General features: G+C 44.4%; 1 protein-coding gene across 4 annotated transcripts in view; it reads right to left on the bottom strand.

The window, feature by feature from the left end:
* Positions 1–17,906, bottom strand: part of FAM214B (family with sequence similarity 214 member B) — a 202,078-nt gene that overhangs the window by 28,687 nt on the left and 155,485 nt on the right. The window lies entirely within an intron of this gene.

Raw genomic sequence — 17,906 nt, 5'->3', positions numbered from 1 at the left:
GATACACCCCATCATTTGTCTTGCCCTGGCGGAAGCCTTCTCCACTTGATTGGCAACCTTCATGTCCTCACTAATGATCACCCCTAGATCGCGTTCCGCCGTGGTCCTAACCAAGGTCTCACCATTTAGTACATAAGTTCTACGGGGGTTTCTCCTGCCCAAGTGCATTATCTTGCATTTTTTAGCATTGAAGCCTACTTGCCAAGTTTTTGACCATTGTTCCAGCAGCAGTAGGTCGTGTGTCATATTATCAGGTAATACGCATCTGCCTACTATGTTACAAAGTTTGGCATCGTCGGCGAACAGTGATACCCTTCCTCTAAGTCCTTTCGTCATATCTCTTATGAATAAATTGAATAGGATCGTACCCAGGACCGATCCCTGCGGCACTCCACTGATCACGTCCGATGCTTTGGATGGGGTACCGTTTACCACTACCCTCTGACAGGGAAAATTGCTTTCGAGTCCCTGAATAAATTCATGTCAACTGTTCTGAGCTCCCCTGAGAGAACAGTAAAGGGGGGGTCCAATTGGAAAATCTGGCAACCCTACATACCTGAGGACGATGAAATAGACTCAGTGCTAGCAAAGAAGCAAAATCTTTTCCAGAGAAGGGAAATTGGTAAAACTAGATGACATCATTTGAAATTGAGGCGTGGCAGACTTAGGGTTAGGAAATTCTTTTTCACGGAGAGGGTGGTGGATGACTGGAATGCCCTCCCGAGGGAGGTGGTGGAGAGGAAAACGGTGACAGAATTCAAAAAACACATGGGATGAACACAGAGGATCTCCAATTAGGATAGGAATGGCATAAACTGAAGGGAACTAAGGCCGGTACCGGGTAGACTTGCACGATCTGTGTCCCGTATACGGTAATTTGGTTTAGGATGGTTTAGGGAGGTCTTCGATAAAAGCCTTAGCAATTTAGAATACGAGACTTTCACGCTCTAATCCCGCAAACAACGAGATGGTTTGGATGGGCTGGAGTGAGCGTTGATGGCAACTCTAGTAGTTGAAACTTAAGGATAATCCTGTCATCGGGTACAGTTTAAGATTTTGAAAATAATCCATCAAGGGATATATGACACTCTTCCAGACTATCTGACCAAATGCTTGAAAATATTTACACCTTATAGAGTTTTGAGATCGGAAAATAGGATGTTGACAGATGCAAGAATGAGAGAGAAAATTAGGTAGGTCTCCACCAGAAAGTCTTGGTTTTCAGTTGCGGCTCCGGCGCTTTGGAATAGACTGTCCGGAGCAATACGTTTTTGTAACAGTGTACTACTATTTCAAAATTTATTTAAGGCTCATTTTGTCGTCTTAGCATTTAGCTCTCTCTCTTGCATCCAATAAAATGTTAGAGGATGTCTACAATTTTTGTTGAACACTATAAATTGAGGGTTTTTACCATTTATTACGTATGTTTTGTAATGTAATGTAAAATATATTGTAAACTTCGACCTTTACTGTGTATGTTTACTTGTAAGCCACTTAAGAGATAAGTGGTCCATCAAGTCCAAGAAGGTCAAGTGGTCCAAGAAGTCCTTTAAATAAATAACTAAATACCGGGAGAACTTCTAAGGTCTGTGGCCCAAAAAGAACAAAGGAAAAAAACCCAAAAACACACTTTAATTTAATCATGAAATTGTAAATGCATGTGATTATAGGGCAGACAGGACGGACTGTTCAGGTCCTTATCTGCTGTCGTTTACTATCGGCTCCTTTTACTAAGGTGCGCTAGCATTTTTAGTGCACGCAGGAAATTACCGCGCACTACGTGGCTAGAACTAACGCCAGCTCAATGCTGGCGTTAAGGTCTAGCTTGCGCTATTCCGCACATTAAAGCCCTAACGCAGCTTAGTAAAAGGAGCCCTATGTTACTGTGCTCAATCAACTGTTGACTTTGACCACAACACCAAATTTTGCAGACTCATAAGCTTTGTCCTAAAAGGTCTACAATGGATTAATGCAGGAGCGAGCTGGTCTAGAATCAGATCTAGAATCAGAAAATAATATTGAACTAAGGCCAGTTACTGGGCAGACTTGCACGGTCTGGGTCTGTGTATGGCCGTTTGGTGGAGGATGGGCTGGGGAGGGCTTCAATGGCTGGGAGGGTGGAGATGGGCTGCAGAGATTTTGGCAGTTGGAACCGAAGTACAGTACCGGGTAGAGCTTTGGATTCTTGCCCAGAAATAGCTAAGAAGAAAAAATTAAATTGAATCAGGTTGGGCAGACTGGATGCACCATTCAGGTCTTTACCTGCCGTCATCTACTATGTCACTATGTCACCTTTACTTTACTTTGCACTGTAGTTGTAATGCAATGCTAAGTATTTTTATGGGGGACAAAAAGACCTCAAGCGCCTGTAGCTACTTGTTATTAGAACTTGTCTTGATAAGCTATCACTGGTCTAAAACCCCACTTTTTAAAATTTATATTACATAGATGGATCGGAAACTGGTTGGCGGGTAGGAAACATAGAGTAGGGATGAAGGGCCACTACTCGGACTGGAGGAGGGTCTCGAGTGGTGTTCCGCAGGGCTCGGTGCTCAGGCCGCTGCTATTTAATATATTTATAAACGATCTAAAAACATAGGGACGAAGTGTGAGATAATAACATTTGCGGACGACACCAAACTATTTAGCTCGGACTAAAGAGGACTGCGAAGAATAGCAAAGGGACTTGAACAAACTAGGGGAATGGGCGTCGAGATGGCAGATGAAGTTCAACGTTGAGAAATGTAAAGTATTACATGTGGGAAGCAGAAACCCGAGGTACAATTACACAATGGGAGGGATGTTACTGAATGAGAGTACCCAAGAAAGGGACTTGGGTGTAATGGTGGACATGACAATGAAGCCGACGGCACAGTGCGCAGTAGCTGCTAAGAGAGTGAATAGAATGCTAGGTATAATCAAGAAGGGTATTACAACCAGGACGAAAGAAGTTATCCTGCCGCTGTATCAGGCGATGGTGCGTCCGCATCTGGAGTACTGTGTCCAATATTGGTCGCCGTACCTTAAGAAGGATATGGCGTTACTCGAGAGGGTTCAGAGGAGAGCGACACGTCTGATAAAAGGGATGGAAAACCTTTCATAGCTGAGAGATTGGAGAAACTGGGTCTCTTTTCCCTGGAGAAGAAGAGACTTAGAGGGGATATGATAGAGGGGTACAGATAGAGGATTACTGCACAGGTTCTGGACCTGTTGGGCCACCGCATGAGCGGACTGCTGGGCATGATGGACCTCAGGTCTGACCCAGCGGAGGCATTGCTTATGTTCTTATGTTTGGTACAGGCGCTGATAAAGGACCGCATCACTGATCCCCTTGACAGACACAAATTGATGAGGAGCAGCCAGCAAGGCTTCAGCAAAGGAAGATTTTGCTTGACAAACTTACTGCACTTCTTCGAAGGAGTAAATAGGCAGATGGACAAGGGTGACCCGGTCGACATCGTATATCTAGATTTCCAGAAGGTGTTCGACAAGGTCCCGCATGAACGTCTACTTCGAAAAATTGTGAGCCATGGAATTGAAGGTGATATACTTACATGGATTAAAAACTGGTTGACGGATAGGAAACAGAGTGGGAGTAAATGGACAATACTCAGACTGGAAAAGCGTCTCGAGTGGAGTGCCGCAGGGTTCGGTGCTCGGGTCTGTGCTTTTCAACATATTTATAAACGACCTAGAAATTGGCACGACAAGTGAGGTGATTAAATTTGCAGACGATACAGTTATTCAAAGTAGTGAGGACACAGAAGGATTGCGAAGACCTACAATGAGACATAAACACGCTCGAGGAATGGGCAAATGAGGTTCAACGTGGATAAGTGCAAGGTGATGAATGTCGGTAACAGAAATCATATGCACGAATACAGGATGTCCGGTGCTGTACTCGGAGAGAGCCCCCAGAAAAGAGACTTGGGAGTACTTGTAATAATAATAATAATAATTTATTTTCTTGTATACCACCCAACCAGTCGTTCTGGGCGGTTCAAAACAGGAAAATACTGAGACATTTCAGCACATGGTACAGTTTCATAGAACACACTATTTATGTACAATCTAAAATTATATAATAAAAGTAATACAATTTGTTAAAAACATTCAAGTACAATATTAAAAAAAAAAGAAAACATACTATGACAATAAGAATAGAAACAAAAGACCTCATTTAAATATATCAAAATTAATATTCTTATTTGTCAAAAAAATAGGTCTTTAATGATTTCCTAAATGTGAAGTAAGAATTAGATTGAACAATCATCGGACTTAGCCTGGAGTTCATCTTCCCAGCTTGATACTCCAAAGTCCTGTCTAAAAAGGTCCCTTTGGAGTAGGGAAGATGAACTTTCCAGAATGTCTAGTTCCCTTTGTTGAGTAAGAAAGTTTCAGATAGGGGGGACAAATATGAGGGAGATAATCCAAAAAGCACCTTAAAACAAATGCATCCGAACTTAAAAAACACTCTGGCCCCACAAGGCAACCAATGCAACTTGGTATAAAAAGGACTAACACGATCATACTTTTTAAGATTAAAAATCAGGCCAACTGCAGCATTTTGCACCAACCGAAATCTTAATATAATCTTTTTAGGTAACCCCAAATAAATTATATTACAATAGTCTAAAGTTGATAATACAATAGATTGAACCAGTAACTGAAAAGATTCGCTGTCAAAAAACTTTTTCATGGTTCTTAATTTCCATAAAAGCGCATAACTTTTTTAAATTAATAAATCTGTGTGTTTCCTAAAAGTTAATGTGCGATCCAAAGTAGCCCCCAGAATTTTCAAATTAGATGCTATCTCGAAATTTTGGCCCTTCAGTTGGATACTTTTTTCTTGAATTTTCTCATTAGGGCTTGCCAAAAAAAAAACACCTTGTTTTTTTCAGGATTAAGCTTCAACCTAACCTGTAGCATCCATAATTCTACCTTTTCTAAGATTATAGAAATTCGAGTGATCAATTCATTTGAGATGTTCTTACAAGGTAGCAATATAGAGATGTCGTCTGCATAAATGTAAAACATTACTCTAGACTTTAGAGTAAATGCGCCAGGGACACTAAATAATCATTAAACAACGTTGGGGATAAAGGAGAGCCCTGTGGTATTCCGCATGAGTTCCTCCAAGAGGGAGAATATTTTTCATCAGAAAACACTTTATATGTTCTTTGTTCTAAGAACCGCCTGAACCAATTTTGTACCTTACCACTGATCCCGATTGAGTCCAAGCAGTAGATCATGATCCACTAAATCAAAAGCACGGCGGCAGCAAAGAGGGCAAACAGAATGCTAGGAATGATTAATTAGGGGATCACAAACAGATCGGAGAAGGTTATCATGCTGTTGTACCGGGCCATGGTAAGCTCCCACCTGGAATGCTGCATCCAACACTGGTCACCGTACATGAAAAAGGACATAGTACTACTCGAAAGGGTCCAGAGAAGAGCGACTAAAATGGTTAAGGGGCTGGAGGAGTTGCCGTACAGTGAGAGATAGAGAAACTGGGCCTCTTCTCCCTTGAAAAGAGGAGACTGAGAGGGGACATGATCGAAACATTCAAGATATTGAAGGGAATTGACTTCGTAGAGAAAGAGAAATTGTTCACCCTCTCCAAGGTGAAGAGAACGAGAGGGCACTCGCTAAAGTTAGAAGGGAATAGATTCCGTAGAAATGAAAGGAAGTTCTTCTTCACCCAGAGAGTGGTAGAAAATTGGAACACTCTTCCAGTGGCTGTTATAGGGGGAAACACCCTTCAGGGATTCAAGAAAAGGTTGGATAAGTTCTTGCTGGAACAGAACATACGTAGGTAAGGCCAGACTCAAATAGGACACTGGTCTTTGACTTAAGGGCTGCCGCATGAGCGAACTGCTGGGCACGATGGTCTGACCCAGCAGCGGCAAATCTTATGTTCTTATCCCTTATAGGAACAAAGGAAAAAAAACTGCAGGAATGGTGTACAAGATGCCAAGTCTTTAATGAACACACATTAAAAATGAACATAAAACAGTTTGTATCCAAAAAGGTTAGAGAAACCGGACCCGACACAGTCCATGTTTCGAAGAAACATTCCTTCCTCAGGGGTCCAAAAAAGTGTGTCAGGTACTGGGGAACCTTATGGATAACAACTGGAGACAGCGATGTGTTAAAAACCAAAACAAGCTGGGTGAGCTTCTTCGCAGGGTGGGTGTTATCCCTTAGAGGAACCTAAGACCTAATATAGATGGTAATTAGTTTGGGATTTTCTCAGCTAAGCTTGAGGTCTTTTTGTCCCCCATAAAAAATACTTAGCACTGCATTACAACTACAGTGCAAAGTAAAGTAAAGGTGACCAGCTCGCTCTTGCATGAATCCATTTTTAATAGGGTTGTTGGTTTATGACTTAGGGCTCCTTTTACTAAGCTGCGGTAGCGTTTTTAGCGTGCGCTGCCCCCCGCGCTACGCAGAAAAACTAAGGCTAGCTCAATGGAGGCATTAGCGTCTAGCAGAGCTTAGTAAAAGGAACCCTTAATATTTGAAGGAGTATAAAAGATATGCAGGCATTTAACTAGGTAATTTTCATGGGCTTTTTTTTCCTTATTTTATTAAATATCTCTCTAATTGTATTGAAACTCTATACAGTCAAACCTCGGTTTACGAGTGCCGCGGTTTGCAAGTGCTTTGCAGGACGAGCAAAATATTCTTGCAAATCGTGACTCGCAAACCGTGCATTGACTTGTGAGTCCCCTCGCCCGCGAACCGGCATCGCCCCCCGCCCACAAACGCCGCCCCTCCCACAAACCAGCATCGCCCCCTCCCACACGAACCGGCATCCCCCGCCTGCCCAAACTGAATGCTTACCCCCAATGTGGCACCGGCACACAGCACCAACCCACAGGAGGTGCCGGTGCCGAAGATCGTGCCTCTCCCCTGACTGGGCCTTAAGCATCTCAGAAGCGCACCAATAGCCTCAGGGATGGGGGGGTCTTTTGGGGATGTGATGGGGTGGAGCAAGCGCCGGAGGCTGGTGGGGTGGGGGAGGGGAGGTGGAATGGATCAAGTGATTTTCCCTTACTTCCTATGAGGAAACTCGCTTTGATATACAAGTAAATTGGTTTACAAGCATGCTTCTGGAACGAATTATGCTCGTAAACCGAGGTTCCACTGTATTTGAGGACTTGAGCATTTTCTGTTTAGATGTTTTCTTTCAGAATGGATTTCCATTTGCTATAATTAATTTTATGTAATGTTGAAACAACTTTTATATCCAAGAATTAAAAAGAAACTAAAAGTAACATATTACGTTAAAGTAATATATTACTTTTTCCTTGTAGTAACTAATAACTTTAATTGTAATTAGCTCAAAACTGGGAAGGGGTGTTTAAGGAGGATGGTGCTCATAGGCTGAATACAAGCACCATTGGAACCTTTGGATACCTATTTTGCAGGAGGGGGTGGGGGAGGAGTTCTCAGGGGATTAAAGACAATAGGATGGATGTATGTATTCATTCCATTTTCTATACCCTTCTACCAGGGGCGCTCAGAACGGTTTACATGGATTTATTCAGGTCCTCAAGCCTTTATGTTTCCTGCTGTGGGATTATATATTGGTGCAGCTCCCCCGAGAGAAAGGTATAGAAAATTGAATGAATGGATAAATAAATACGTCGCTATTACATATACAAATCAATCTCATAAATATTCATTGTAGATATCCTGAAAACCTGACTGGCTGAGGCGCCCCCCTAGGTCAGGCTTAGGAATCACGCCTATAGTGAACTGTGGAGTGCATTATTGCTTCAGACGTATACTTTTGCACACTACAATATGTAGATTTATAGCCCGTCCTCCCAGAAGAGCTCAGAATGGGTTACAAGTTTACATATATAATAAGGAATAACAGGGCATAACAATGTAGAGGATGGCAGTATAGCTCATGACTTGATAGAACGATACATAGGGGAGCATGAGATAGTCAAAACGCATTACAATACTTAATAGGATACGACAGGACAAGACCTCATCCAGCATGGGGTGGTGATGTTATGAATTTGGTAACTAATAAGAGCTTGATCGTACATTACAAAGCGTGATAAGGCAGCACAGAACAGAGCATGACAGTGCATTAGGATGCAAGACAGTACATGGTATGGCAGGCAGTGCATACAGGAGCATGGCATTATTTATACAGTGCTACCAGACGAACGCAGCACCGTACAGAATTACAAAGAAGACAGTCTCTTCCCCAAAGAGCTTACAATCTAAACAGACAAACAGGATGTCATGGATACAGTTAAGGGGAAGGGTTAATCTGCTGGCTGGGTTGGAGGGAAGAGAGGAGTACAGGACAATCCAGCCATTGTGACATCACTGATGAGGTTGGCTCTTATTGGTGGAATGAGAAATTATGACATCACAGTCTCAGCTCTGCTTCCCAAAGACTGAAACTCTTCACACTACGATTACTACTATGAATTAGTTCTATAGCGCTACTACCAGACGTACACAGCACCGTACAGAGTTACAAAGAAGACAGTCCCTTCCCCAAAGAGCTTACAATCTAAACAGAGAAATAGGATGTCATGGATACAGTTAAGGGGAAGGGTTAATTTGCTGGCTGGGTTGGAGGGCAGAGGAAGAGGGTTATGGATTGAAGGCTATATCAGAAAGGTGGGTTTTCAGTCTGCTTTTAAACAAGGGAAGGGAAGGGGGTTGGCGGACAAACTCGGGTAATTTATTCCATGCATAGAGGCAGCTAGATGAAAGGAACGAAGTCTGGAATTGGTAGTGGAGGAGAAGAGCAATGCTAAGAGCGGCTTATCTGAGGAACGGAGTTCTCTGGGAGGTGTATAAGGAGAGAGGAGCGAGGAGAGATATTGAGGGGCAGCAGAATGAACCCACTTCTATGTTAGCTATAGGAGCTTGAACTATATACGAAGGTACATACAGTACCTGTGAATGACAATGTATGCTAGGTGTGGTATAACATGGAATGTCCGGCAAAGTGTGGAATTATCGGCAATGACGGTACTTGGCACGGCAAGATCGTACATAGGAGCGGCCAATAATACGTGTTAGGTATGACTGTATGGTAGAGCAGTGACGGCTGATCTTGTTACGTAGACAGTGGGATTTTGATCGAGGCTGTTTTATAGAAGGTCAGAGGAAGAGGGGAGTTTTTATTGCCTTCCTGGTAGCTGAGAAATGCCACAGAAGGTCTGATTTCAGCTCTAGGAACCCACAGTCAAGGGAAGTACAAGAAGATGGACAGATTTAGTAGCCCATTTGATGGACTAACTAGAAGGCACGTATTATTTTTAAGTTGGGTTGTGTCTAAGTCTTGCGGGGGTCAATCTCCAGCTTATTTGATTAATCCATTTGCCTCTGCTACTCAAAAACATTCACGTAAAGCTCATGCTTTTTTTTTTTGTTTTTCCATCGGTGAAGTTCAAAAGATTTCATGAACGTAAGCGTTCATATCAGGCTGCCAGTTGAATAAAGAATTCAAACAACCATCTCTTACGTCTTTCTCATATCTGGATAGGGAGGGTCATTGGGGTGGGCAGACTTGATGGGCCGTGGCCCTTATCTGCCGTCTATTTCTATGTTTCTATGAATTTGGAAAATGTTTGAATACTTACTTATTCTCTAGATTTTAGGGAAATTAAATTCCATGACTTTTGCTCGGTTGTAAGCAGATGTAATCTTTTGTAAATCACATAGATTTGCAAGGTTACATGGTCTCAAAGTCGAGTTTTATGTTACGTTATAAGGACTTTGTCCTAGCAGGAAGGAGATGAGAAGCGTCTGATGGAGAAAGCACGAGAGCCTGTGGCAAGCATGGTACACTCCACACCGGCCGCTCCCTCTCTAACTAATCCTAAGCTTTAAACTTCTGGAAAGGGCCACAGAAAAAAAAAAGCATGAGACCAACATTTCAGTGCCCAAAAAATAGCCACACACAGACTCTCTCTCATGCTCCGCCTCCTTCAGCCCTGGCACGGGGAAGGGTAACGTTCCGATGCTCAGTCACACCGTCATGTGAATGGGCTGCTGTTTATCAGGAGTGGCACATGACGGCGTCATCTCTGCTGTACACAGTGTTTTCTTGGTAGAATGGACGCCAGCAGCAATGAGCCCTCTAAGCAGAATCCCAAGGACATCAGGGGACGAAGTTGGTTTAATCATTAGGCAGAATGAGCGGAGAAGTAGCTTAGCGTGAATAATAGTGAGCTGAGAACCAGGAGGGCCAGGATTTCAAATCACTTAACCTTCTCTTCCCTCAGGTACAAACCCAGATTGTGAGCCCTTCAGGGACCGAAAAATATCTGGGGTGCCTGAATGAAACTCACCTGGGGGGGGTGCTGGAAAGTTCCCCGCCCAACCAGGAAGAAAATAATGTGGATATGGGTCAATCAATGAACTGAAACAAGGTCAAAACAGAGAATTTCTTTTCTGCAAATTGACACTTAAAAATAAGATAACCCTCTTTTCAGCTCCAATGGCAAAATAACGCTCTGAATTTAGGAAGGTTGATTGGGCTGAGAACATTTCAGCACCCCTGGTATGTAATAAAAATGAGCCAAATATAGGACAATGAAGCCATTGTGACATCACTGATGAGGTTGTCTCTTATTGGTGGAATGAGGCATTATGACATCACAATCTCAGCTCTGGTTGTGAGTCTGAAAGTCTTCACACTACGAGGGGGTGCTGGAAAGTTATCAGCCCAGCCGAGAAGGGAATGACGCGGATATGGGTCAATCAACGATCTGAAACAAGGTCACAACATAGAATTTCGTTTCTGCAAATTGGCACTTTATGAAATAAGACAACACTCTTTTCAGCTCCAGAGACAAAATAACGCTCTGAATTTAGGAAGTTGGTTGGTTGGGCTGAGAACTTTGAAGCCTCCCCTCGTACTAGAAAGAAGTGAGCTAAAGAAGAAATTAGGCAGTCATTTAGGGGTAGGAACCTGCCTAACCGCTAAACACGGGCATTTGCCAGCCGTGAAGCTGGTGCCAAGCGCAGCAACCAGAGACTAGGAAAAGATGAGGAGAAAACCAGAAATCACCAGATAACAAAAGGTAAGAAAACGATTTTATGTTCGATTTAGTGACTGGAAAGTGTCAGTTTTCAGAATTAACAACTGTTGTCTATATAATGTTCTTTGGTGGTGTTCTGGCATCTTCGGGTTTCGTTTGTGGTCCTGTATTTGCATAGGGGTTATCTGTGTCCTGCACGTGTGACCAAGGCCAGATGTTCTGGTAGGAATTCATGTCGAGAAGCGTTCTTGGTGTCATGGCCCCAAATAGGAAGATATTTATGGGCTCTTCTTCAGCCCTTTTGGACCCAAAACTGTCCTCGCTTAAAAATTAGCAAAGACCACTGCCCTGGCAACTCAGAAGCACAAAGAGACATGGGAGCCTGCAACGTACAGAGGCAGAAATGAGCAAAGGGGAGGGAGGGACAGAAAGGAAGAAAGTGTATACCCATTATACTGAGGGTAAGGAGGAAACAGGACTAGGTGGGAGGGGGGGGGGAGGAAGAGGCAGCAGTGTATGCACATTTAGCTTGAGAATGGGGATGGTTAACAAGACTAAGAATGTTTTAATGCCCCTGTATCGCTTCATGGTGCGACCTCATCTGGTCTCCTTATCTCAAGAAAGATATAGCGGCGCTAGAAAAGGTTCAAAGAAGAGCGGCCAAGAAGGTAAAGGGGATGGAACTCCTCTCGTATGAGGAAAGACTAAAACGGTCAGGGCTCTTCAGCTTGGAAAAGAGACGGCTGAGGGGAGATAGGATTGAAGTCTACAAAATCCTGAGGAGTAGAACGGGTACAAGTGGATTGATTTTTCACTCCGTCAAAAATTACAAAGACTAGGTAGGGGTCACTCGATGAAGTTACAGGGAAGTGGTCTTAAAACCAATAGAAGGAACTTTTTTTCACTCAGGGAATAGTTAAGCTCTGGAACGTGTTGCCAGAGGATGTGGTAAGAGCAGATAGCGTAGCTGGTTTTAAGAAATGTTTGGACAAGTTCCTGGAGGAAAAGTCCATAGTCTGTTACTGAGAAAGACATGGGGGAAGCCACTTCTTGCCCTGTATCGGTAGCATGGAATGTTGCTACTCTTTGGGATTCTAGAATCTTGTTACTCTCTGGGATTCCGGAATCTTGCTATTCTTTAGGATTCTGAATGGAATATTGCTACTCTTTGGGATTCTAGAATCTTGTTACTCTCTGGGATTCCGGAATCTTTCTATTCTTTAGAATTCTGAATGGAATGTTGCTACTTTTTGGGTTTTGGCCAGGTACTAGTGACCTGGATTGGCCACCATGAGAATAGGCTACTGGGCCATTGGTCTGACCCAATAAGGCTCTTCTTACATGCTTATGTTAGAAGGGGAAGATGAGAAAGCTGCATATGTTCATCATGAACTTCCAGTGAACCTGTAACGAGCATCACTGAAGATTAACACATGCGATGTGCGAGAGTGTCAGCAGTTGAGCCAGAGACAGGGAGAGAGACTGAAAATGTGCATGCGTGGCAGCCAGCTGTGGACAAGGCAAACAGTATGCAATCAAGAGGGAGACACACACACTGTGTACAGTGATCGTGTGGACACAAGGACCAACAGGGAACCGCCTGGGGCAGCAAGCTGAGGGGGTGCCTCGCTGTCTGCAAAGCAAGTCAGGTGAAAAAGAAGCGAGTGCTGAAAGGAGCAAAGACTAAGGGACACTCAAAGTTACAGGGAAATACTTTTAAAACCAATAGGAGGAAATATTTTTTCACTCAGAGAATAGTTAAGCTCTGGAACGCATTGCCAGAGGTTGTGGTAAGAGCGGATAGCGTTGCTGGTTTTAAGAAAGGTTTGGACAAGTTCCTGGAGGAAAAGTCTCTAGTCTGTTATTGAGAAAGACATGGGGAAGCCACTGCTTGCCCTCTATTGGTAGCATGGAATATTGCTACACCTTGGGTTTTGGCCAGGTACTAGAGACCTGGATTGGCCACCGTGAGAACGGGCTACTGGGCTTGATGGACCACTGGTCTTACCCAGTATGGCTGTTCTTATGTTCTTACGTGAGCCAACTATAGAACAATGAAGCCATTGTGACATCACTGATGAGGTTGGCTCTGAGGCTCTGTGGAATGAGGCATTATGACATCACAATCTCAGCTCTGGAATGTTGCTCTCATTGGGGTTCCGGAATCTTGCTATTCTTTGGGATGCTGGAATGTTGATACTCCTTGGGTTTTGGCCAGGTACTAGGGACCTGGATTGGCCACCGTGAGAATGGGCCACTGGGCTTGGTGGACCATTGGTCTGACCAAGTAAGGGTATTCTTTGTTCACTATCTGTCCTTCATGTGACAAAGTAAGAGAATGAAAAAGAAGTAAAAAAGTGATAAAGAACCTGCAAGACAAAAATTAACTGGCCAATATTCAATGCAAGTTAACCAGCGGGAAACTCCCACCGAATGGTTAGTTCTCTTGCTCACAGAACTGGTTAGCACCAAACTTAAAGCTGGCTATGTCGGGGGAGTCCAATTACGTCCCGACATTCAGACCTAAACGAGTCCGGTTTAACGCAGAAAGAGCTGTCCTGTCTTTAAGCGCTAAACCATGGCAGGTTAAGTTTGAATATTAACTTAACTGGGCATGAGCTGGACAGCTTTTTAAAAACCCAGAAATTTAATGCTGAAGCCCCCACAGGACCCGGCACGGAATGTCCCACTTTAATGCCGGCAGTGGATTAAAAATAACGACTCTCGCCACCAATTGACTATCAGCTGAGAAGTTACTAAACAAATAAAAACGAAAGAGAGACCATGACCAAGGTCACATGACATGATACAGGGATTTCCCTGCAACCGTAAACGACGCACCTACTCCCACTACATACCGAGCCACTGGAATCGACCACCTCTTCACCTAACCCCTGCCCTTGACCGATGGACTACAAAGAAATGTACATTGGTACCAGAACCCGTTATGTGCCACCTAAAGAAAGCAAATCCAACCTATAAGCTGTTTGTCAATTAGGATAAAACTTGTACAGTAGAAAAACCAGGTAAATTATAACCAGTAAACTGTAAACCTCGGTTTGCGAGTAACGCGGTTTGAGAGCGTTTTGCAAGACGAGCAAATCATGCCTCGCAAACCGAGCATTGACTCAATTTGTGCGCCCCCCCCCAAGAACCGGCATGCCCCCCCCCCCCGAGAACTGGCATCATCCCCCCCACTTGCGAATCCCCCCCCCACCCACATGCAAACCGGCATCCCCCGCCCAAACCCTGATCTGGCACCAGCACGCAGCACCAACCCACAGGACGTGCCGGTGCCAGTCAACGAAGATCCCGTCTCTTGCCTGGGCTGGGCCTTGAGCATCTGAGGTTCTCGGGGAGAGCGGGAGCCAGAAGGCCTTGAGCATGCGCGGATGCTCAAGGCCCAGCCCAGGCAAGAGGCAGGATTTTCCAGCATCGGCATGTCCTGTGGGTTGGTGCTGCATGCTGGTGCCAGATCAGGGTAAGGGCTTCTGTTTGGGATGGCGGTTCACAGAGGGGGCCTTTGCGAGCGGGGAGGTCCGAGAGCGCCAGTGGCCTTGGGGGTGGAGGGTGAGGTGGAGCAGCACTGGTTGCTTCGGGGTGGGGGTGGGGGGAAACGAATCAAGTGAGTTTCCCTTACTTCCTATGGGGAAACTCACTTTGATACACAAGTACTTTGGTTTACGAGCATGCTTCTGGAACGAATTATACTCATAAACCACGGTTCCACTGTATTAGTATTAGACCCTAAATATGTGTCTAGCTAGAGAAAACTTGTACCAGAAATTATGGCTAATCTAGTGTAAATTGTAACCTGTTAACTCTATACTATGTAGAAACATAGAAGATGACGGCAGAAAAGGGTTACGGCCCAACAAGTCCGCCCACTCTAATGACCCACCCCCTAATTTCTTCCTTGAAGTGATCCCACATGCTTATCCCATTTTCTCTTGAAATCCAGCACGCTGCTGGCCTCAATTACCTGCAGTGGGAGACTATTCCAATGATCAACCACCCTTTTGGTGAAGAAGTACTTCCTGGTGTCACTATGAAATCTCCCACCCCTGAGTTCCAATGGAACTTGTCGTCGTAGGGCCTTTAAGAAAAAAAAGATATCCTCTTCTATCTCACTACGGCCCGTGACATATTTGAACGTCTCGATCATGTCTCCCCTCTCTCGACGTTCCTCGAGTGAGCCAGCCGTTCCTCATACGGGAGATCCTTGAGTCCTGAGACCATCCTGGTGGCCATTCGCTGAACCGTTCTGGGCTCTTTTGGGACAACGGGATAGAAATCGAAATAAATAAATAGTACGTCAATATATAAACCCTTTTTCTGTGTGGTTTACATGGAGTAATGAAGCGTTAAGTGACTTGCCCAGTCATAAGGAGATGCAGTTGCCGAGGCAGCTGCTTTGACCCCTAATCCATTCCTCCACTCCTTAACTGCAAACAAATCTCTTAAGTGCGTTACTCGGGTGTCTGCTACTGTTGAGTTTTTAAAATACATCCTGGAAGTGTTGTAGAATCAATATTTGTATTCATTTTTAATGTTAAATACCCAGTCAGAGGAAGATGGTCCGTGACAGAGTTCAAAGAAGCGTGGGATGAGCACAGAGGATCTCTAATCAGAAAATAATGGATCTCCATTGAAGGAACTAAGGCCAGGACTGGGCAGACATGCACGGTCCGTGTCCCGTATGTGGACATTCAGTTGAGGACGGGCTGTGGAGGGTATCGATGGCTTGGTCGGTTAAGATGGGCTGGAGTGAGCTTTGATGGAGACTCCAGTAGATGGAACCTCAGCTCTGGGTTTCGGGCCCGGAAATATCTAAGAAAAAGGGCCATTTAAACTAAATAATTAATTTATGGAGCATGTATGGTTGGGCAGACTGAATGGACCACTCGAGGCTTTGTCTGCCGTTATTTACTATGTTACGTGGAAGCTCGAAATCTTTTGACGGTCCCTCGTATTCACACTGCAACGCTACACATTAAAAGATTGGAGACCACTGGCCTAAGTGCATCATGAAAAGCACCAAGCTTACAGCATATGTTGGGGCTCTGCCTTCTTTGCTCTGCCCAAGTGTACACCCTCCCCCCAGCCTTATGCACTACCTTATAAAGTAGAGCACAGTTCACTTCCACGAGCGAGGTGCACGTAACTGCACGAACCCCGTTCAAGAATTAGCAGAATCGATGGAGGGTTCAGTGACTTGCCCAAGATCAGCGGGATTTGAACTCTGGCTCCTCTGGTATTCAGCCTTTTCCTCTCCCTGCTGTTCCTATTGTTGCCTATACCAGGGGTAGGCAATTCCAGTCCTCGAGAGCCGGAGCCAGGCCAGGTTTTCAGGATATCCACAATGCATGAGATAGATTTGCATCTCAAGGAGGCAGTGCATGCAAATCCATCTCATACATATTCATTGTGGATATCCTGAAAACCTGACCTGGCTCTGGCTCTCGCGGACCGGAATTGCCTACCCCTGGCCTATACTTTCATTCCAAGCATCCTCTACCCTTTAGGTTCAGGAATAGTTTTTGATATTGCTCCTGAGTTATCATCCAGGAGATTCATCACTGTGGCCTCTTTCTCTAGAGCAGGGGTGTCAAAGTCCCTCCTCGAGAGCCTCAATCAAGTCAGGTTTTCAGGATTTCCCCCAATGAATATGCATGAGATCTATTAGCATACAATGAAAGCAATGCATGCAGAGAGATCTCATGCGTATTCATTGGGGAAATCCTGAAAACCCAACTGGATTGCGGCCCTCGAGGAGGGACTTTGACACCCCTGCTCTAGAGCAGTGGTTCCCAACCCTGTCCTGGAGGACCACCAGGCCAGTTGGGTTTACAGGATAGCCCTAATGAATATGCATGGAGCAGATATGTATGCCTGGCACCTCCGTTATATGCAGATCTCTCTCATGCATATTCATTAGGGTTATCCTGAAAACCCGACTGACCTGGCGGTCCTCCAGAACAGGGTTGGGAACCACTTCTCTAGAGCATTCTTTTCTCTAAAATGAGGTGCAGGAAGTAACCCTATTTATATCCCAGAGATATTTTTAATTCTGCAATCATATCCACCCTTTCCTCTAGAATACAAATAGTAAGATCCTTAAACCGCATCTCCTTTTTTTTTTTGGGGGGGGGGGAGGAGGTAGGAGAGACCCTGCACCATTTTGGTAACTTCTGTTTGATCCCTGTCTATATCCTCCAGAATGGGACACAGTCTTCTCGATGGAGTCTCACCAATGACTTGTAGAAAGGCATTACCTCTCTTTCTACTGTTCTCCCTATACAACCTGTCACCTAAACTCCCAGGCTCCCCAGGCTCAAGAAAGTGATGGTTATACAGCATGTCAACAATTCAGTTAACTCCAAGGTGCCCTTTCCCATTATGCTCATCAAATTATGATGGACAGCTTCCCCCACTGGCTCTCTCGGTGTCTGATGTGGCCTCCTTATTGCGACGTTTGGGGCAGGTCCATTTTACTTTTTCAATTACTTTGCTTTATGGCTGCAACACATATGGCCCTTAATTGTCGGTTCCATGAAACACATTACTACTATACATATCCACATCAACACAACAAATGTGAAGATGAGTGATGTAATGAGGAGAATGCAACCTGTTTATGATGTTGTCCTTATTTATTAAGGAATTATTATAGGGTTGGGTTTTTTTTTTGGGGGGAACACAAGAACAGCCTTACTGGGTCAGACCAATATCTCGTCTTCATGGAGGCCAATCCAAGTCACAATTACTTGGCAAAAACCTAAATCGTAGCAGCATTCCAGAGCTCATACTGTGATGTCATAATGCCTCATTCCACCAATGCCTAAGAGCCAACCTCATCAGTGATGTCACAAT

The sequence above is a fragment of the Geotrypetes seraphini genome, chromosome 1 (genome assembly GCF_902459505.1).
Source record: "Geotrypetes seraphini chromosome 1, aGeoSer1.1, whole genome shotgun sequence".
Taxonomy (NCBI): Eukaryota; Metazoa; Chordata; class Amphibia; order Gymnophiona; family Dermophiidae; genus Geotrypetes; species Geotrypetes seraphini.
This window is presented reverse-complemented; position numbering and strand designations above follow the sequence as displayed.